Consider the following 22467-nt stretch of genomic DNA (forward strand, 5'->3'; position numbering starts at 1 on the left):
GGGGGGGTTAGGGGTGTGAGGGGGCGGGGTGGAGCTATACTGGGATTCTTGGTGGTGGAATATGAGCACTGGTGAAGGGATGGGTATTCGATCATTGTATAACTGAGATTTAAACCTGAAAACTTTGTAACTTTCCACATGGTGACTCAATAAAAAATTAAAAAAAAATAAATATAATGTGAAAATTAAAAAAATATATTCCAGTTCTGAATCCCTATGATGTAGGTAAATTATGAGAAGCAAAGGAAGGCTTCAGGGCCCAGGTGTTTCCTCTGTTCTTCATTTCTAGTACACACACACTGCCCATGTCCTCTGATGGCCACAGGCTGGAAAGAACATGCCTCATGTGCTGTGAGGACCTGAGAATCAGTGTGCTTCAAAGCCCAGCTCCTGAGTCTCGTCCCCAAGGAACATTGCATGTGTGGCCGTGGTTGGATTAATGGCCAGGTGGCCATATCTACAGTAGTGCAAGGATTTTTAAAAATGATGCCGCATACATCCCCCTGAGAGATTAAAATTTTATTTGGCTATCACGGGGTCTAGACCTATGTAGAGAAAGTCCCCCAGGGGCCGGAGAGATAGTACAATGGTTAGAGCACTAGCCAACTGGGTGTTGATCTCGGCATTCCATAGGATCCCCTGAGACACCACCTAGAATGATCCCTGAGTGCAAGAGCCAGGAGTAAGGCCTGAGCACCACTGGGTGTGGGCCAAAAAAAGTCCCTCCCACTTGTCCTCAATGTGCTACCACATTGGGAATCACTGCCCTAAAGTTGCTCAAAAGATTAAAGTCCAGAAAACAAAAAACACACTGCTTCCTCCCTCCTGGGCAGCAGCTGGTGCACCTACATAGATGGGAGTCATGGATTACATGGGTCATATACACTGCAAAATTATTGGATGACAGTAGTACTGCCTAATGGGTAAAGGTGGGAATGGCACAATATTGTTGTTGTTAATAAAGACTGTTCATGTTGTTAAAGGCTGAACCTTGTGTGCTTATGTATATTTATTCGTGTAAATATATTTCCCCCTAAGATTGGTTGCCTTCTACTTTAAACCCCATCAAACGTGGTGTGCTACTCTTGGTATATTAGTGGTGTAATATGTGAGATGTTACATGGCCACTCGGTCCAGGAATAGATTGACTCATGGGTGAGGCTCTTCCAAGCATGTGGAGAGTGGCTGTGAGTGGTTGAGTTCTGGAGGTTTTCTGCTTGCAGGGCTAGCTCCATTGGGGCAGGGAGGAGACTTCACCTGCCCCTCTCTGGGTTGCCCTGAATGGAACAGCCTGGCACAAGGTCTGGTGGCATGGCTATGGTGTATCGTTCTGTGCTCTTTTCTGAGAGATTTATTATTGAGTCTCTGGATCATGGCCGTTAATGAGATTATGTGGTGCCAGCAACAACCTGTGGGAGTGACTGCCAAGCTACTGGAAATAGGGGGGCCTGGGGGGAGTTCACCCATTCCTGTACATTCAGCCTGGAGTTATTAATCTCTTATAGAAGGGTTTAATGTCTCACTCCTGGCGCCATCTTGCTGCAATCAGTAGTGAAGAAACCCAGAGGGCACCATAACACCAGAGAATTCTCCGGGTCCTATACTGAGCTGATATCTCCGGGACTCCCCAGATGGAGCAGGTGCAGTCTCCCCACCTTCTCCAGATGGAACCCCAGCGACCATGAGCATCTACAAGCATGGCTCTGGTATGTGGTTATCAGGGCTATTCCTCCAAAGCATGTGGCCACTTATGCGGCCGCGAGACCTTTCCTGATATGCAAAGTGAGAAATTGAAAATAAATGATCTACCATCTGCCCCTGCCTCAAACTAGAGAGAGAGCAATGACACACAGGGCCTCATGGGATGGGGATGGAACCAGCCCCTCTCCCTGCCCTGACAAGGCCCTGAGTTGCCACCCACAAATGACTCCTGGCTCCTGAATGGCCATGATCCCAGAGGAACACAGACCAATCTCAGAACCCAGCGTCTTCTGGCAGAAATGCATCTGGACTGAGCATTAAACTACGGTGATGTGCCACACCGGGTGGGGAAAGGTGTTTGTCCCTTCCGACTTTTCTCCCCTGTGGCATGGTGGCCGCCACCTTTTCAGAGCCTATTGAACAACCAGGTGTGAGACTGCAGTGAGGTGACACGTGGGGCCTCACAGGATGAGGGTTGGAACCAGCCTCTCTCCCTGCCCTGACGAGGCCCCAAGTTGCCACCCATGAACAGTTCCTGGCTCCTGAATGGCCATGATCCCAGAGACATACAAACCAATCTCGGAACCCAGAGACTTTTAGCAGAAATCCCTCCAGACTTTTTACTAAAATATCAGAAATCCAAAATCGTGTGGCCACTTTGTAGCCACATAGCATCATATGCTCTTCGTAGTCAGCAATAGAAAACGAATTATCTAATGATGCCTTTTCGGCAGGTCTGATTGTTGGGGAGAATTCCAAATAATAATGTAGGTCTTTTGTCGAAATATTGAATGTGATTGAAGTGGAGAGAGAGTAAAGTGGAAATCATCTGCCAAATAGGCAGGGGGAGGGATAAGATGGGGGGGTATACTGGTGTTCTTGGTGGTGGAAAATGTGCACTGGTTAAGATATGGGTGTTTAATCAATGTATGACCGAGACTTAAACTGGAAAGCTTTGTTCTCACAGTGATTCAAAAGATAAAAATTAAATTAAATTAAGTTTTTTTTTTTTAAAAGAAGGGTTTAATAGCTCCTGGGTGAGATACAACAATCCTCACACACTTTTTTCTAAGAAACCTTTTTGAGATCATTTGAGATCATTTTTAGCAGATTATTCATAACAAGCAATACAAAATAAATTATTCCGGTTCCGCTTTGGGGGCAGGGTTTGGGGTTTGGGATGGAAATATGGTGGTGGGAAGGTATAATGGTGGTGGGAATGGTGTCTGAATATTAAATGTAATCAAATATTGTTAACAACTTTAGAAAAATAAAATAAGAAATATATACCAAAGCTCAAATTACCCGAACTTTAACAAGATGTTAGTGATATCCTATAGAATGCTTTAATGGCTCCTGCCAAAATAGAACAATCTTCACACTGTTTCCTATATGAACACTTATTTGCAAGCATGTTCAGCAGTTCTTTAAAATAGCAATACCAAATAGATTATTTCAGTTGTGTTTCGAGACAGGGATTGGGGCTTGGGATGGAAACATCCCGAATTTGGTGGTGGGAAGGTGCAATGGTGGCGGGATTGGTGTTCGAATATTGAATGTAATCAAATATTGTGAACTAACTTATAAAATAAAAAATAATAAAATAAATAAATAAAATAAAATAAATTTTAAAAAAGAAGAAAAGAAAAGGCTGCTGAGATCTGACTCTGCCTGTTCCTAGCCCGGTTGGAAAGCACTTTTATACAGACAAGTCTGCCAGTTTTCACCCTGGCAGGCAGAAAGGGACGGTATTATTTTGTTCCTTTTACAGAGATGAGGAAATGAAGCTCAGGAGAGCTGGATGACAATGGCAAGATCACACCACTCAGTAGGAGGCCATGTTAGGGTTAGAATCTAGGTTTCTGATTGTTGTCCCCTGTAAGATTGGTCTGGTTATAATTTAGAAGCCCACACAGGTCTAGCTTCTTCCTTGTGTGGCCTATGGACACATTTTTAACCTGGGAGCAGATGAGGTTAATACTCTCTTCACCTGGCTTCTCTGGCTTGGAGCGAGGTGCAGTGTCACCTGGCCATGAATCTCAGCATAAGGAGAACCTGCTGGTATTTTTAGCTACAGAGAGCAGTATGGTTCGAGAGAGGCCAAGGTATTTTTCATGCAGTTATTCTGCACTTGAAATTTCACATTGACACCCACTTCAAACTGGTACCTATTTATAGTAATTTATTCTTTTTTAATATCCTCATCTGTTTGGGGATTGGTTTGTTCTTTAGTTGACCTTCCTGTGATACAGTGGGAGTGGACAGGCTCAGCGCCAGGTGAACTAGTTAATTTAATTGGTCCTTTTAAATCCCTCTCACTGAAAGTTATCCAATCAAAAATAGGTCATGCGATGGCTCTGGTGGGGAATGGCAGCAGACCAAAGGAAGCCCTGGTCAGGCAATCAGGCTCTCTCTCAACCCCCTCACCTTAGTCCAGACAGATGTCAGGACAATAGGAATCTCACTCATGTGCACATGGTCTTGGGCTGGAGACCAAGGAAATCAAAAGGACAGTGAATCGCTGGAGTACAGTCCTAGAGAGGCCCCATGGTAATATTTTGTACTAGGAAAGCATGTACTGGATAAAGCATGGAGCAGGGACAAGACCAGGTCATTGTACTCTGGAGACAGTGAGGGGCAAGACTTAGGACTGGACCAGGCATCTAGTGACAGGATGAATGGCATGATACATGGCTAAAAGAGGACACTGGGGACTCATCTACTTAACCTGTGCAATAAACTCTGACTTCTGAACCTTCTGAGTTTTGTACACAAATCTTCATACATTTCTCAAGAACTCACAGGCTTAGGAAAAATCTCCTCTGGGCCCAATAGCAGGAGTATAGAATCAACTTGAGCTGACTGGGCTTCCTGGATCTAAGAAGACTCTGGAAGTGAATCACTGACTCTGCTTTGAATTAATAATTTCTTTTCTATTGAGTTCCTGAAATTTCTGTCTTCTTAAAGAAGAAGCTATAATAAATCTTCATTTTTTTTGGGAGGGAGGGCTCCTGGGACTACTTCCAGGGATATTGCACAAGGCATCTTCATTGCAGAGATCAAGGATGTGGTTCTACTAGGGTTTGGTGGTGTGGGGGCTCCAGTGGGGTCTTCTTGGTGGGTGTTTGAGGATCAAACTAGGGCCACATACATGCTAGAATGCACCCTAGCACTCTGAGCTCCGTCCCTGAGCCCACAGTGTATGTCTATGATCACCCTGGGATATTATTACATGTCATACTACCTCATTAGGGTTCCTGGGCCTATTTTTGAGATCCCAAATTGGGGATCCCGCATGGCTGGTCACCATACACTGGACTGTGCCTACAGCTGGTGTCTTCCCATCGTCATTAGAGGTTTGTGAATTTAAGTGGTACAGAACAGGGACCCAGACTGCGTCATGATAGCTTGCTGACTAATCTCCCTTCATCAGAGCCTCACTGCGGGAAGCTTCTGTGTCTGTGGCTTCTCTCTTTAGAGATGGAAATAGGGAATCAGGAGAAGGAAGAGAAGAAAGGGACTGAAAGTTCTTTCAGTCCCTCTTTCGTCATTCACCCCACTGGTAGTGAGATGTCTGTTGTGACTTAGCTGGAAATATAAAGGCGCTTCTTATTTAGAAGTACAGGTCATTCAATAAACACTTTTCATTTATCCCTGTAAAGATCCACTATTTTTTCCATGACTCGCTACAGTACAATGCTCTACATTCAATAGATTTAGATTTTTCAATAAATGTTGTCAGGAACTGCTTTCTCTACACCAGTCATTCATTTATTTAGTCACGTATACAGCATTTATTAGGTTCAGGCTCTATGGCAGGGCTAGGCAGAGGCTGGGCACACACGACGGCACAAAAAAGATGTCATTTCTGGTCTCCAGGCATTGCTTGTGGTGGGGCAGCCTGAGCAGAGCCCTGGATTCTGTGTGTTGTGGCCCCAAGTTCTGCCCAACACAGGGAGGGGGCTGAGAGCCAGGAAACCCTCCACAGCCAGAGTTGACTGTTGAAGAGCAGAGAGGGGTTGGGAAGGTAAGAGGGTCAGTGGGGGACAGTGGTGAAGGGAGGAGGAAAAAGGCACAGGGGCAGAAACAACAAGCAAGCAGAGACCTGCGTGGTTGGTCACCATACACTGGACTATACCTGCAGCCGCTATCTTCCCATGGTCATTAGTAGTCCTTGAATGAAATTTAAGTGATACAGATTAGGGACTATCAGACTGCGTGATACATAGTAAGGGTGAGTTTTATTTCAAAAACCTTACATTTCAGTTACTTGTGTGTGTGTGTCTGTGTATGTGTGTGTGTGTGTACTGAGATGTTTGTATGTCTATACTAAATACTGGGTTTAGTAATAAAAAATGTAGTCTGTCATGCCACTGAAGGGGTTTAGCCAGAGGAATGATGTAATTAGACTTGTATTTTAGCACAATCATTCTAGTCATAATAATGTGACAAGGATTTGAGTGGTTAGGATACAGTCTGGTGACAGGTGCTGGAGTGACTGTTTTGTCCGAGAAGGTAGATGCCACAGGTTGTGAGGGACAGATCAACCATAGAGAGAAGCTTGGATCCCAAGTGATTATGGAGTTGCCATAGCAGCCAAACACTGCCTGCACACACTTCTAAACGAGAGAAATACGTTTCTAGTCTTGTTTAGCACCCTATTATTAGGGTATATAATGTCAGAGTAACAATTTCTTTGCTAATTCACCTTCCTGTGCCAGAAAGACTCTAAGACAGCTGGTAATAGTGTCCACACCTCCTATTGTGTATCATTTTGGGTAATCATCAAACTCCGAATATGGATGAAACCTGTGTCTTACATATCCATAAACAAATTATTTCTAATTCTGACTTCCATCTTACTAGTAAGCCTCACCCTCACTGCTGGCTTTGAGGTCACATGTCGGCATTAATCAATTGCTCTGTATTGAGGCTCATGTTGGACAGAATTAAGACAGTTGCTGGCTGTCAGTAAGGAAGTAAAGGCCTCATCCAACTGCAAAGAACGATTTCTGTGACACCCACATGAGATTGGAAGGGGTTCTTTGCCAGTCAAATCTTCAGATGAGAGCACAGCCCTAGTTAACACCATTATTACAGTGTTGGGAGATGCACCGAAGCAGAGAATACTGGTGAATTTTGCTTGGATCCCTAATACACAGAAACAGTAATTAGTATGGTGTTTGGCTGTAAAGTGATGGCCACAAGAGTCATTTGATCTGCAATGATAGACAATAAACACTCTGCCTCATTGGTGTATTCACTTCCTTGCTTCCTTGGCTGAAATTTTCCATATTCTTGACAACTCTCATACTGTGATACCCATATCAAACCACAAATATACTTTGTAACTCATAATTTTGGCAAAAATTGAGACCAGAACATTCCAAGATATGATGAAGTAGGAATACTCTTACACTGCTCTTGTGAATGAAAATAGGTACAACTTTAGGAAATAATCAGTATAACCTAGAAAAATTTTAGATGGACATTCTATTTCTTGGAGTAAATTCTACACTCTCTTTCACATCTATGAATAGGATAATGTCTAAGAATAATCATTGTACAACCTTTACTATCAGTGAAATACCAGAAGGGTGCTGCTTTAGCAAATATTTACAAAGGTGAAAACAGTATTGTAACTGGGTAATGAAAACAAGGTAAAATAGGGGAGCAGAGCAATAGTACAGCAGGAAGGGCATCTGCCTTGCATATAGCTGTTTTATCCCTCATATATCATATGCCCCCCTGAGCACCACAGGAGTAATTTCTGAGTGCAGAGCTAGGAGTAACTCCTGAGAATGGCTGGGTATGCTTCCACACCACCCGAAAAGAAAAAATCTGTGAAATGTTATAAAAGAACAGACATAAAATGGAGTCACTTGTGCTAAGTTCCATGTGACCAAATCAAGACTTAAACCTCAGCTGTAGTTTCCTTTTAGGAATACACTTTAAACTGATTTAACTCATCTGGAATTTTCCAGAATAATCTTCCTGATAGGACTTCTATTTGAGTGTCCCCCACTCCCTTGACATTCATCGAGGACTGTGAGAATGCCTAGGGACTGTGACGCTGCCGAAACAACCTACTCTTCCCTTCCATTTTCCATAGTGTTTTGGAGTTTCTTTGTATTGTTTGAGTGCTACCCATTTCATGAGCTATTTGATAAAGTCAATTATATCTGTAAATTTACTCAGGTGATTTTTTTAAAAAACGGATACATTCTGGAAAAAATTTACTTGTAGTGAACAGACCAGTAAGAGCAATTCTGATGAGAGCTCCAGAAAAGATGATGTAAGGAAGACTCGACCTTATGTTATTTTGTGCAGAATTTTTATTAGAAATCAATGAGATTTCTGATGAGATCTTAGATGGACATTAGGCACATTTTGTTGGACTCTAAAGGAACAGTTGTTCTTAACTTTTTTAAAAAATAAAGCAGTAAAGAATCGAATTGTAATGGTATTCTATTGTTTTGTGGAAGTTAGAACTTGTAAGCAATGAAATTGGATATTTAGCTAATGTAGTTCTTAAACAATATTATAGGAGCACCCCGGGTCTCCCTAACTCCTTGGAGTAAAAAGGTAGCAAAATAAACGGCTTGAAGATAGAATTGTTCATCAAAAAGAGAACAGTACTCAAAAATTGGAATATGTATTGGTCTATCCATATTGAAAAAGAAATGAGAAATCTGGACTGGTAGTACAGCGGGTAGGGCAGCTGACCTGGGTTTGACCCCCAGCATCACATACAGTCTCCTGAGCTCTGCCAGAAGTGATCCTTGAGTGCAGGGCCAGGATTAAACCCCAAGCAATACCAGGTGTGGCCCAATGCTACCCCTCAACCCCCCAAAAGAGAAGAAAAGGAAGAAATGAGAAATCCCATTTGAGACAATGCAGAGGATATGGCCAAGAGTCCATTTAAGATTAGAGAGGATCAACCGCCTCCGTGGAAGTCAGTGGCTCTTTTCCTGGCCAAGAAAGAAGGACGAAGGCTTCTCTAGGGCCATAGAGACACCAGGCCTGCCACTGCCTTCCTGATCTCAGAGTGCAAGTCTCAATGAAGGGATCAGGGCACCTGCGGGGCCTCATTCCATGTGTGCCATCACTGGTATCTGAGCTATGTTCTGCTCACAGAACACGCATGGCATTTCTAGTTTCCTCAAGAGGTCGAAGGCTTTGGTGGCCTCTCCAGAGTCAGACAACAGGTACACAAACTAGAAAGTAGATTTCCAGTGTGTGTGTGTGATGTGTGTGTGTATGTGTGTGTGTGTATGTGTGTGTGTGTGTATGTGCGTGTGTCTGTCTGTGTGGTGTAGGGGGAGAGACACTGAGAGATTTTTGTTCTTAAAAAAAAAGTGATAAAAAGTGATTTTTTTTGTTCTAAAAAAATCAGAAATTTGGGAACTTTTGACCTAGATCAAAGGACAAGTTCAAAGTCCAGCAGTAGTGCTCAGACAGCATGCTGGGAAGTTCCCAGAGGAGCCTGAAGGTGACACCAAAGTCAAGGTTCTGGTGGCCAGCGGTCATGAGGTGCCAGGCTCAGCCTATGGAGCTGGGAGTCAGGTTTACCATCCTCTGTGTGGGGTAGGTGGACCATTCTCCGGGAGTCTGGAAGGTGGAACAAGGGCTCAGAGAGACTTTTCCAGGCTGAAGGTCTAGTGGACTTAACTGCATTGGATGTTTTTAAATTGACTCACCATGAGATACACAGTTACAAAATAACTGTGCTTTACAAAATACTAATCCCTTCTCTATCCTAACTGCCTTTTGCACCCCACACACTTGGGGGAAGCTTTTAACGATTGATTAATCTTCTTGGCCCTTGTTTTTCCAACCCTAGGAATTAGTCTCATGTCATTTTTTTTATATCCCACAAATGAGTGCAGTCAATTCTATATCTATTCCTCTCCTTCTGACTCATTTCACTCAGCAAGATACTCTCCATGTCCATCCATTTATAAGCAAATTTCATGACTTCATTTTTCCTAACAGCTGCGTAGTATTCCACTGTGTAGTTTTACCACATTTTCTTTACCTAGTTATCTGTTCTTGGGCACTGAGGTTGTTTCAGATTCTGGCTATTGTGAAGATGCTGCAATGAACATAAAAGTGCAGATGGCATTTCTGCTGTGTTTTTTTGAGCCCCCAGGGTATATTTCCAGAAATGTATTGGTGGGTCAAATGGGAGCTCAATTTCTAGCTTTGTGAGGAATATCCATATTGTTTTCCAAAAAGGCTGAACCAATCTGCATTCCCCCAACAGTGAACGAGAATATCTTTCTCCCAGTGTCCATGCTGGCACTTGTTCTTGCTCTTTTGGATATATACCAGTCTCTGTGCTGTAAGGTAATATCTCATTTTCATTTTGATTTGAGTAGACCTGATGATTTGTGATGCAGGGCATTTTTTTTTCTTGTGCCTTTCGGCCATTTGAATTTCTTCTTTGAGGAAGTTTCTGTTAATTTCTTCCCCATTTTTTGATGGGGTTGGATATTTTTTTCTTGTAAAATTCTACGTGCCTTATATATCTTTGATACTAATCCTTATCAGATAGATAGGTATTGGGTAAATAATTTTTTCCCATTCTGTGGATTGTCATTGTATTTTGGTCACTGTATTTTTTGAGGTGCAGAAGTTTCTTAGTTTATTGTAGTCCCATTTGTTTATATTTATTTCCATTTGCTTGGTCAGTGGTGTTTCACCTTTGAAGATGCCTTTAATTTCAGTGTCATGGAGGTTTGTGCCCACGGTTCCTCCGTGTACCTTATGGATTCAGGTCTGATGTTGAAAGTTCATGTTTTCCTATATACAGATAATGAAAGAGATATTTTAAAAATCCTGTTCACAATTTTGCCTCAGGAAATCATGTACCTCGGAATCAGTTTTACTAAAGAAGTTAAGGACCTACATATAAAGTGTTACAAATGTAACACTACTTAAAGAAATAAAAGAGGACATGAGGAAATGGAAACACATCTCCTGGTCATGAATTGGGAGGATTAACATTGTCAAAATGGCAATACTCCCTAAAGCATTTTACAGATTCAATGCAGTCCCTATAAGGATATCCATGACATTTTTAAAAGAAATAGATCAAATCTACTGAAATTCATATGGAACAATAACCACCACGAATAGCTCAAGCATTACTTTGGAAAAGATAAGAGGCATCACCTTCCTGAATAACTTCAAACTGTACAAAGTGGTAGTAATTAAAACAGCATGGCATTGTAATACAGACCTGCAGATCAATGGAATAGAGTTGAATATCCTGGCACAGACGCTCAAATATATGATCATTTAATCTTTGATAAAGGAGCAAGAAATATGAAGTGGAGCAAGGAAAGCCTCTTCAACAAGTGGTGCTGGGAAAACTGGGCAGCTACATGTGAAAAAAAGTATCCAGGCCACTCCCTAATGCCACACATAAAAGTCATGTCAAAATGGGTTAAAGACAACATCAGATCTGAATGCATTGGGTTTTGGACTTGCTTGGGACCTGTGACTCCTTCTCATCTCCCCTTTCAGAATGGGGTGTGCTCTGTGCTTTCCCTGCCCTTTTTCCATTGGGGAGTACACCACATTCTGGTTTCATGAGCACAGTGCTAGAAAGGGGTTTGCTTCTGGAGGTTTCTGACCTTGAATAGCACCCATGAATGATTTCAATGATACTAAGAGTTTGGACTTGACATTTGAGTTGGAAATGTGTGAAGGTCCTGAGTTTTGGGGAGTTAAGGATAGCATGCTACAGATTGGATGCTGTGTCCCCTCCCCTCAGGACGGCTTTTGGGAGATGATGAGGTCATAAAGGTGTTGCCTTAACCAATGGGCTTGTGGCTTATAGTACAGAGAATCCAGAGTGGATAACTATGAACACAACTGGGCCCCTTACCACTAATGCAATCTGCTTGAGCTCGAGGCTCCCACCACCAAATATGTGAAAATATCAATGGATGTTTTATACAAGTCATTGAGTTTATGATATTTTAGCTAGAGCAGTTTAATCCACTGAGAATTTAAGATGGAGCTTAGAAACAGGGGAGGTTGGAAAGATAGTACAGAGGTTAGGGCCCCTGCATGTGGCCAACCCTTGTGCAAAACAGCTCTGGAACATCACTCACGTACAGCCCTGGTGGCCTCTGAGCACTGCCAGAAAGACCCCGATAACCTCCAGTGCTCAGTGCCTGAGTCATTGAACCTCTAGCCCCAAAACATGAACTCAAGAAATAACATCAAAATCAGCATATGGTGGGTATCTGGTGTTTTTCATTCTTGTTTTTTTTTTTGTTGTTTTTTGGGTCACACCCAGCGATGCTCAGGGGTTACTCCTGGCTTTGCACTCAGGAATTACTCCTGGTGGTGCTTGGGGGACCATATGGGATGCCGGGGATCGAACCCGGGTCGGCCGCGTGCAAGGCAAACGCCCTACCCGCTGTGCTATGGCTCTGGCCCCATGGTGTTTTTCATTCTTTACTTAAAGTTGGTTTTTGTTGTGTCAGAAATCAAACCCAGGGCTTCACACAAGCTCTACTGCCTCTGCATTATTTTTTTTTTAATTGGACCACTATGCAGTGCTCAGGGAGTCTGGGGACCACCCTCAATTCTAATGGGAGTCTGGGTGTCACCCTGAGCCCTAGAGGAGTCTGGGGCTCACTCAGCCCTAGTGGGAGACTGGGAGTCACCCTGGACCTTAGTGGGATTCTGGAGGTCATCCTGAACCCTAATGGGAATCTGGAGGTCACTCTCAACCCTAGTAGAGTCTGGAGGTTGCTCTCAGCCCTAGTGGCCATGCTGGTCCATTGGTTCAGTGCTGGGGACGATGAAGTGTTGGGGACGAGAGTCATGGCCAAACGTGGTGTAGCCCTTTGAGCTATCTTCTATTCCAGGTGCTTTTCTGTATGTTATGTAGCTCTATAATTTTCACATATACGCTTAATTTTTTAAAAAATCCTGAAATGCATATCATGAAGGCATAAATTCTGGTGACATAGATCAAGAAGAAATATTCTAAAATTTATATAATAGCTGGTCTTACTTATTGCATCTTAACTTCACTTTCAAATAGAAAACCATGTACTGCTGCATGGGAGGCAGCAGAGGTAGGGTGGGGGGAACAGAGGTGAAGACCAGCTATTAAAATGTTTATTACAGCTGGCTGTCAACAGGGGTTTTGGGGAAATCTTTCAAATGGTGGAAGTTGAGGCGAGATCTGCGAAAGGAGAGGGGTAGCCTGGTGATCATGAGGAGAGAAAATCAGAGACAATGGAATACTGAATAGTTTACTTCCACAGTTAATCTTCATTTAGGAATAAAGCATGTAAACCCACATTTTTGACTTTGTGTCACTATGCACATAAATCACAAAGGCCTAAAATGCAGCAGAGAAAGGAGAAGCAAGAAAGAAAATGAATTTATTGTCTCCTTTCCCACAAACCGCCTGCTCAATTTTCTATGGGCAAAATAGAACAGACAGAAAAACAGGAAAGGAAAGGTTTCCAGGAGTGCAGGATTTCCCCTTGAGTGGCTAGAGTCTCCTTTGAAGGGGAAAGGGATCTCAGCAGCATTCATTCTCCTTTCTTCACTGAGATTTGAAATGGCTTGTGGAAGAGATTGTTTGGTACAACTCTGCCTTCTATGAATAGAAAACCCCACCATAGGCTGCTTTTCCGCTCTGACATGCCACCTACATTGTAACATGCTTCAGTGGCTAAATCAGAAGGTGACAGGCTTTTTAGTTCACTAGAAGATGCGCTGCCTATCACAAAGAAGTAAAAACTCTTGCCAACATTTGCCTGAGTAATTGACATTTGGCTATGTATTCTTTTTCCTAAACAGAAGGCCCTAAAACAGTTGGATGAAAGAAGTGTTGCTAATGTGTTAGGATCTTGAAGAGTATACACAATGACTTATTACAGTGCTCAGTGAAAATAGTATTATTCCAGGTTTCAAGAGGACTGTATATTCATTCATTGAGTTATGTACCCACAATTCTCTAGAGGGTTACAAATCCACTTAACAATCTCAAGTTCCAGGTTTTCTGTTCATATTTCTAAATTAGAATAAATTTTTTTGTGTAAGGATAATTCCCACAGGTTCCTGTCAAGAGATTTTATATTTATTTTGAATTCCTAAAATGGTGGAGCAGGTTTTTCATTAGGCGTATGTGATTAAGTCAGGCTAGTCTAATAGTTCTGGTTTTGAAAAAGTCTAGCTTTTAATAGAAGCACTGAAGCAGAAGTATAGTAAGTTCATGAATAAAATAGAAGGAAAAAAGCCCCTAATTTTGACTGGATCAGGTAGACACATAGGTATAAGGTAGAAGGAATTTCATTTCATCTTTTCTCTATTAGCTCCTCAGTAGCATCAGAGAGAGAAAACTGCCACCCGGAAAATCTATCTTTTTAATCCTTCCCGTTCTCTCACCAAGTTGACTTCCCTTTATGAGGTTTCTCATAGCACATCTGGGTCTTTTGTGCATTCAATTTTTGCTTCTTTTCACTTGCTGATAAGGAGAGAAGGTTGCAAGTTAAAAAGCTAGTGTCCGCTGGCTTGCAAGATCTGAGGAAGCTTAGAATTCTTTGTTGCTGCTGGGATTCTAGGAAAACTCTGTAAGACATCAGAGGTCTGCGAGCAGTGGTCCTGGAAGGCCACGTGAGGCCAAGGGTCCAACAGTGAGTCCTTGGAGGGGAACTGGATCTTTGTTCTTCACAGACCTGAAATGCAGAACATCTCCCCATGTTAGGGCTGGTTTCTTGGCACTTAGAACATCTATTTATTTAAGAATCCTCCAAGTCTGGGGGCTAGAGTGATAGACAGTACAATGGGTAGGGTGTTTGCCTTGCATGTGGCTGACTCAGGTTAGATCCCTGGCACCACATATAGTCTACCACATATAGTTTTCTGAGCACTGCCGAGAGTGATTCCTGAGTGGAGTTCTGGGCGTGGTCCCCAAACAATCAAACAAAAGAGTCCTTCAACTCTTCCAACAGCATGTTTCTGAAACTGTTTAGACAGATGCTCCTGGTAGGAAATAAATTTTACTTCACAATCAGTATCTGTCAGTCCACCAGTCAAGAGAAAGGAAAGTAATGTTGAAGGTGATGTCCCTGCGGATGTTAAGGGCTTACTCTTGACTCCTGGCGTTGCACTCAGGGATTACTTCTGGCAGTGCTCGGTGGACCATATGTAGTGTCAGGGATTGAACCCAGGTGAGATGTCTGCAAGGCAAGTGCCTTACCTGCTATACAATCACTTCAGCCCTTCAAGAGAGAATTTAGTGTCCCTGGTTAAACGGATAACAGGAGGACTGAAAGTTTTTAAGAAGTTGCACTAGATTAATGAGCAACTAACCTGGCAAGCAGCAGCTATTGCCTGGGGTAGTGGGAGGGGAGCAGAAGATCAAAGATCAAAAGGGAGATGAGGTTGGTCAAGGTTTGCAGACATTGGAATGCAGATGTTTCGAGGAGAGACACCTTGAAGATGCTGCCCAAACTTCTCAAGAGAGGCCTGCCTGGTTTATGCTGGCAAGTCTGAGATGGAAGAGAAGAATCATGATGCATTTGATGCTAGAATTGCAGCAAGAATCGGGAGTTAAATAATAGTCTTAAAGGCCATTGGTGGCGTGGGGCTGACAAACAGTAAGCCAACAGGAAAGAGTAAACCACATTTCCCTCTTCCCTCCCGTGCCCCTGACGACAAGCGAGAAACATGGCTTGCGCAATTGTGGCTCACCGATTTGAAACAGGAGTAGATGAAGGTTTGAAACGCAAAGCTGAGAGTGCTAAACAATAGCTGACCAGTACTATGAGCAGACACCTTGCATTTGTCTGCTGGCTCCTAGCCTGCACCCTATTCTGCATCACCCTGTCATTAGACATCTGGATGGGACATGTCAGGTGGATTTCATGACTTCTAAGCCACTGGAGGATACATCCAAGGGCAGTGGTAACTGTGAGCACTGGAATCCAGTGCAACTCACCTCTTGAATTCCTTACCTATGCTTACATCAGTTGTCTCCCCATCCTAAGGGTGTCCCTCACCCAACACATAGTGGGGCCCGAACTTTATCACAGGCTTCAGAGATATTAAGAGACCACAGAGGAGAGCTTCTATGGAGGAGGTTTGCTAAGGAGGAAAGTTATGGCAACATCAATCAAAAACACGTCTCCAAGCAGTGCTCAGGGGACCAAGAATTACTCCCAGCAAGTCATAGCCAACTGGGTCAGACCTTTCAATGTCAGGGCCCAGCAATGTTGGACTGCTTGGTCCCAGAGGTGTTGGGGGCCACCAGGGTCAAACCTGTTGGTGCTTGGGAGGACAATGCAGTGCAGGGGATTTAACTCAGATCTTTGTGCAAGCAAGGCAGACACCCCAACCTCTAAGCTAGCTCCTGGGCCCTCAAAAAGACACTTGTATCATTTTATATAAATGGTGCCTGTGGGCATACCCATTTCTGCACATCAGAGGGACTGAAATCTACTGAGGAGAAAGACAGAGGCTGGTGAGTAAGTGATAAGTTAAAGGCTACTAGGCAGTATGGGCAGTTGGCGAGTGGGTGATAAAAACAGAAAATGTTTTCCATTCAGAATCTGGTGTTATGATTGTGAGCAGGCATGATCCGGAAAGGTTTCCTATAGATATGCACAGTTTCCCTGTAGAATCCATAGAATGCAGGGTAGTGGAGAGCATTGGCAGGGAAGAGAACCAGCAGGCACAAGGTATGCTGGGTGCAGAAATGGAACTCGGGGACCAGAGAGAGCTGGGACAATCTGAGTGCCAGCTAGAGGTGACCCATGGAACTCTGGAGCTGGAGGAGAAGGTCTGGGAACTCCAGGAGAGGGAGGGCTGTGGAGATACCAAGGTTCCAAGAGAACAATTCAGGGTATCAGTGCCAGGAACTGCTAAGGAGAGTGGTCAGCCAAGTGCAATACCATGGAGTCCAGGAAGATTGGCTGCTGAGGAGGAACTTCTCTGGTTTTGGGTCAATTCCAGTTTCTTCAGTGGGGTTGGTGACTTAGAAGCATGTTGTCTATTTGCACGGAGGGATCTGCTGTTATATATGACGCCAAATGTTGGATTTGCATAGGGTGATAACTATCACTTCAACTGGTCCAAAACATGCAATGAACACAGTAAACTAAAGTTTCTGTTTGGGCCTCGTTCTTCCCCCAGCTGTCCATAGCCACGCGAGGCTCTCAAGGCTTTGCTTCAGTGGCTTTATGGTCTTCCCTCATGTGACCGCTCTCCTTCAGCTGACTGCAGAGCAGCTGTTTTCCTTTCACTTGTCATCCTTTCTCCTCAGGTGACTTGTCCTACTGAGCTAATTCCTTGGTATCCTGATTTCAAAAAAACAAGAACCTAACAAGAAAAAAATAAAACACCCAAAACCAAAGAGGGTTATACACTGGAACGCCGCATTTGGAGACTTCATGGCTGCAGACTGCACTCCCACCCTGGCCAGCTGCTTTACAAATGCATGCTACTGGCCACATGGGAAATAGAATGAGGGATAGAATGATCAGGTGAACCCATCATCCCTACTACTAAAACATGTGTTCGGTTGATCAAATATCAGTATCATGTTCTCCAGGAGTAAAGGAGAATCTATTTATATGTTCATTATATATGCAGAATTGTGACCACATTGATAAAGGTGACAGGTCCAGGTGTTGCTTTTCTGAGGATGTCATTTCTGCTTTAAAGATTTTGTGCTTGCTTTTATGTCTTTAATGCTGTCATTAAAACTGTGATGATGAAGATTTGGGTTTCTTTACTTCCTCTTAGACATCAGATTTGAGTTACTAAGGACAACTTCCTCAGTTAAATGGCTTCAATAATGGAACCCATGTTGTAGATTCAGGGACAAATCACATAGAATAAGCTGCTTAATATGAATAACACTGTAGTCTAAATAGTTTATGCAGTCAGTCACATAATTTGGGGAATAGAATACTATTTTTCCATTTTAATTGATGTATTATAATCACTGTCACTGTATCACTGTCATCCCATTGTTCATCGATTTGCTTGAGCAGGCGCAAATCTCCATTCATCCTAGCCCTGAGATTTTAGCAGCCTCTCCTTACTTGTCCTTCCCAACGATGTACTATAATACTATAATGTACGATGTACTATAATAGGAATATTAGTTATTATAGCAGGCACTAGTGCCTCATGGAGGAAGGGTCTTTTGAAGCGGGTAAGTCTGATGAGTAAAAGTGCTGAGAGGGAGGGGAAGAGAAGATAGGAGGAAAGAGGGGAAACTGCATTTTGTGCTTGAAAGAGGATTGGATTTGAGGATCCAATGCCACTGGAATGCTTGGATTCTGAAGAGGGAATTATAACTTTAGGTTATTTGCATCTTTCACTTAAACCCCTCCAGTTGCTTCAGCTCTTAGAAAGAATCTGTTAAACAAAACAGAAGAGTAAGATGAGATTTCTACTTTGTGTGTCAGCGGGAGAGAAAACAGGTGGAGGGTGAGAGAGGTGCGGGAATCTACACGTTCAGAAAAAGCAAAACTGAGAGCCAGAAGTGACTTTAAGCCCCAGGGAATATGCAGTTGTGGAGGGAGCTTTGGCTTGGCTCAAGAGGTGGAAAAGAGACTTGACTCAATTTCAACAAAAATCTCTGTGGACAAGATGACCCTGGCTGAGAACTAGATGACACCCAGCAGTTTGCTATTTTCAGTCTTAATTTCCAAAGAGGCATTTAATACTGGAGAACGACAGGGTCAGTAATCCTTTCCTTTTTCCATTTACTTAAATGTCCAGGTCTCATGATCCTCATTTGCAAAGTCTTAGACCTAAAATAGCTCTAAGATCTCTCTTGGATCCTACATCATTTCATGGATACAGACAACAGGCTGAGGGGAGGGGAGGTATGGAAATGAAAAGATATTTGTGGCCAAAGATAGAAACTTCCAGTTATAGGGGAAGTCCTGGAGATGTCATCTACAGCACAGTGGCTGTAGCTAACACTTCATGGTAGGCTTAAATAAACTAGTGGTTTTGGATAGAGTAAACTGTACAAATCTCAAGGGGTTATCATTTAAGTTTTGACAAATGTGCGTGTGTATGAGGGGGTGGCAGGGGGTGGGGGTGGGCTCAGGGCTTACTCCTGGCTGTGTGTTCAGGGATCACTCCTGGTGATGCTGGGGACCAAACCAGGGTTTGTTGGTACAGGGCAAGCACCTTAACCTCTGCGGTTTTGAAGAGGGAATTACAACTTTAGGTTATTTGTAATCTAAGTTTTTTTATAGCAGGCACTAGACCTATATAGATTATATAGAGCACTGCCCCTAACATACATCGCTGTATGTTAGGGGCAGTGGTAATTTGGGATCCTAAATTTCAGCTTAGGATCCCAAATCCTAAACTGAAATGGAGCTTTCCCCCAGCTATAGAAAAATTCCTTCTGTCATCTTTTCTCCTATCCCAGTAAAGCCGATAATCTCCATATTTCAGAGTCGCTATGAAATGCGTGTCAGTTCCCTAAGGCTTCGTGAGCATGGGGGGCGGGGAGTGGGGGTGCTCTTCTTTCTCCCACGCAGTGGGAGACGGCAGCTGTTCTATAGAGTGAACGAAGCGCCCAGCCACCACGGCCTGGAAACGGTCCCCGAGGATCAGCTGCCAAGGGTGACCCGCTCGGGCGAGCACTGAGAAGCGGGTCCGAGCAGCCGCGAGGCTTCAGGCTCGGCTCGCTCCAGCGGCCACACGCGCCCATCACCCACGAGCCACGACGTCAGAGGCCGGCGGAGACCCCAGCGCGCTGACCTCTCAGCTGCCCTCCTCGGAGTCGCCGGTCCCTCCCCTCCCGGACGCTCCCGGGAGGGCTCCCAGGCTCCGCCCCGGGGCCGACCGGGCGCCCGCCGCCCCCCGCACCCCGCGCTGCGCGGCTGCCATGACAACGCGGCGCCACCGCCGCCTCTTCACGCACGTCGCGAACTAACGGACTCGGCGGCGGCGGCCAGCGCCCCGCCCCCACCCCACCTGGGCGGCATCACTAACGGCCGGCCGGCCTGCGGCAGGTGGGTCACGGCTGCGGGGGAGACGAGGCGCGAGCAGGAGCGCGGGGTGGCAGGGGCGCCGCGGCCACAGCCCCGCCTCGGCTCGGGCCGCCTGGGACGTCCGGACAGTGAGCCGCGCCGATTGCCGGGCGTCGGCGTCCGTGCGGTCCGAGGGAGAGTCCGCGGTGGACGCGGGGCGCGCGGGGCATGCTGGGATCTGTAGTCCACGGGCTCGCCGCGCTCGGGGCTTTGGGCGAGGTGGCCGGGACGAAGGAACTACAAAGCCCAGCGGCCCCGACAGCAGGGAAAACCCTATAGACTTGAAGTGGACCGAGAAAAGGGGGCGAGAGTAGGAAAAAAAAAAATCTCTCTTTGTGGCCCGGGGGTTCTTGGGTGGTCGCGGGACTGGGCTGTGAGCCGCGGGGAGGGGAAGTGGAGGTGAGCTTTAACTTCCCGCCTTGTCATTTGTCCCGCCCGGGCGGCTGCGCCCTGCCCCACCCGAGCTGGGTGGCCGACGCCCTGCCGAGTCCCGGGGATGGGCAGCCGCCGCCGCTGCAGGGCCTCGGGCCTGCGGCGCCGCGCACCCTCCCGGGCAGCTCTGCACGGCCTTCTGGATGTTGCACGTCTGATGCGAGACTGCCCGTCTCCCAGATGCGTATAGTCAAGGGTGTGGGTTCTGAAGTGGATCCCAGGGGGTTGCCTGTGAAAACCCCTAACCACCGCCCAAAGACAGGTTGCGATTCCTGGGGACGCGAGAAAGTACCACGCTCCTGCGTGTTTGGAATGTTCTTGAGAGCAGTGATTGCAGAATGAGGCCCCCTTCACCCTCACCGCCCCACTGCAGTACCTGCCTTCGCCTTCTTTAAGTCTGTGTTCAAGATTCGTTTTGTTACCGTCTTTCAAGACATTTTGTTCTTAAATCAGTAGTTTTTGTTTCTAAACATTTTCCAAACAATATTTCACTACGTAATATAAAGATGTATTCAGAGTTGACATTCTTTTTAATACAGTCTTCCCAAACTGGTGTGTTTCAAGTACAAACAGATTTACAGTCGAAACCCACATACTCAAGTAGTTACAAGACAGAAGTTTGTTTTCAATAGCTAGAACGCATCAGGATTTGGGGAGGGGGTGCAGTGTGTCTGGGGTGGGCCACACCCTGTGATGCTCAGGGGCTCCTCTTGGCTCCGTGCTCAGAAATGACTTCTGCTTTTTACAAGTCTCTTTCTCTCCAGCCCCTTGTATCCTTTCTTTAAATTTTAGTTCCAACTATGGCCCCATTTCTCAGTTCACTGGGTAAGAGCTCCGTTGGCGCCTGTGGCCCTACCTCCCCATAGCTTGCTAGCCAGTTCTTGAACTTGAGAATATGACAGTTTCTTTTTTTTTTTTTTTTTTTTTGCTTTTTGGGTCACACCTGGCGATGCACAAGGGTCACTCCTGGCTCTGCACTCAGGAATTACCCCTGGCCGTGCTCAGGGGACCATATGGGATGCTGGGAATCGAACCCGGGTCGGCCGCGTGCAAGGCAAACGCCCTACCCGCTGTGCTATCACTCCAGCCCCTCCCATATCGGAGATGTCACCAGGTGCCCCGTGGAGTGAAATCCCCAGTTTGAAAGTTCAGGGATTGTCCTAAAGAAAATGCCCTAGGTAAAAACTTAAGGGCTAGGGAGATGGCCGAAGGACCGGTTTCCAGGTTTTGCACACAAGAGCCCCCAGGTTTGAGCCCTGCATTGTGAGGGTGATCCTTGGAATTCCAAGCTGGGAAGGGGAAAGGAATGGAGGAAGCAGTGGTAGGTCAAAAGGCTGGAGCGTCTGGACTGTGTGTAAGTGATCCCCTTCCTTTTTACATGCGTGTAAATGACTCTCTTCATTCTTACATGCATGTAAAAGACCCTGTACCTTCTTACATGCATGTAAGTAATCCTCTTCTTACTAAGAAGTGACCACCTCATTGCATGCAGGTGACCCTCCTTACATGCATGTAAGTAACCTTTCTTACATACATGTAAGTGAACAGCCTCTTACATAAGTGACCTTCCTTCTTCCATTAATGTAATTCTTTTCCTTTTTACATGCATTTAAGTGACCCTCTTCCTTCATACATACTCTGCCTGTAAGTGACCCTTTTTCCATCTTACCTGCATGTGAATGGCCCTCTTCTTATATACTACGTGTAAGTCTCCATTTTTGTTCATACATGCTTTGCATGCAAGTTATGGTCTTTAAAAAGCGCATTTAAAAAAGCAGTGATAGTAATCATGATTCTTTTTGATTTTTCCAGGGGGTTTCAGAATTTCTTAGGCTTATGCTGCAGAATGAAAATAATTCCATGTTCTGTACTTAATTTGTGGCCCTTGGTTTCCCCAGAGTGTACCAAGGGCTGGCAGTAGGGAGCCATCACAAATTTAGGAAACTTGCTTTGTTTGCCTAGTGGGGAACTACCTTTGCATTGTTTTCAGTTGGTCCTAGAAAGGACATATAGTATGTTGGGAAATTTCGATGCTATTGTGGACTTTGTGCTAGACATATGTTTACACAAAAAACGCCTTAAGGCCTCCATGAAATTCCTTTTCTCTCACATCATAGCTGGCCTTTGTCAATTTTACTTAAGGCAGCAGTTTTGCGCAAGGAGTTAGAAAATAGTTTTTACTAAGATCACTAGGGAAAACTTAATATGCTACAGTATAGGGATTTGAAATACTTGTATTCCTTCAAGATTTGTTCAGGACCAGCTATATTCCAGGCATTATTCCAGG

General features: G+C 44.7%; 1 protein-coding gene across 3 annotated transcripts in view; it reads left to right on the forward strand.

Moving 5' to 3' along the window:
• KATNAL1 (katanin catalytic subunit A1 like 1) overlaps positions 1 to 22467 on the forward strand; it is a 110929-nt gene that overhangs the window by 19488 nt on the left and 68974 nt on the right. Inside the window, exon 1 of one of the 3 annotated variants that reach the window (XM_055139896.1) lies at positions 19295 to 19730. The exons of 1 other annotated variant lie outside the window; for it this stretch is intronic. The gene's annotated coding sequence lies outside the window, so the exon portion shown is untranslated. Of the gene's footprint in view, positions 1 to 19294; positions 19731 to 21419; positions 21535 to 22467 lie in introns of those variants that run through there. One more of the 3 variants, XM_055139909.1, reaches the window with a different exon arrangement.

Source organism: Sorex araneus, chromosome 1 (genome assembly GCF_027595985.1).
Source record: "Sorex araneus isolate mSorAra2 chromosome 1, mSorAra2.pri, whole genome shotgun sequence".
Lineage (NCBI taxonomy): Eukaryota > Metazoa > Chordata > Mammalia > Eulipotyphla > Soricidae > Sorex > Sorex araneus.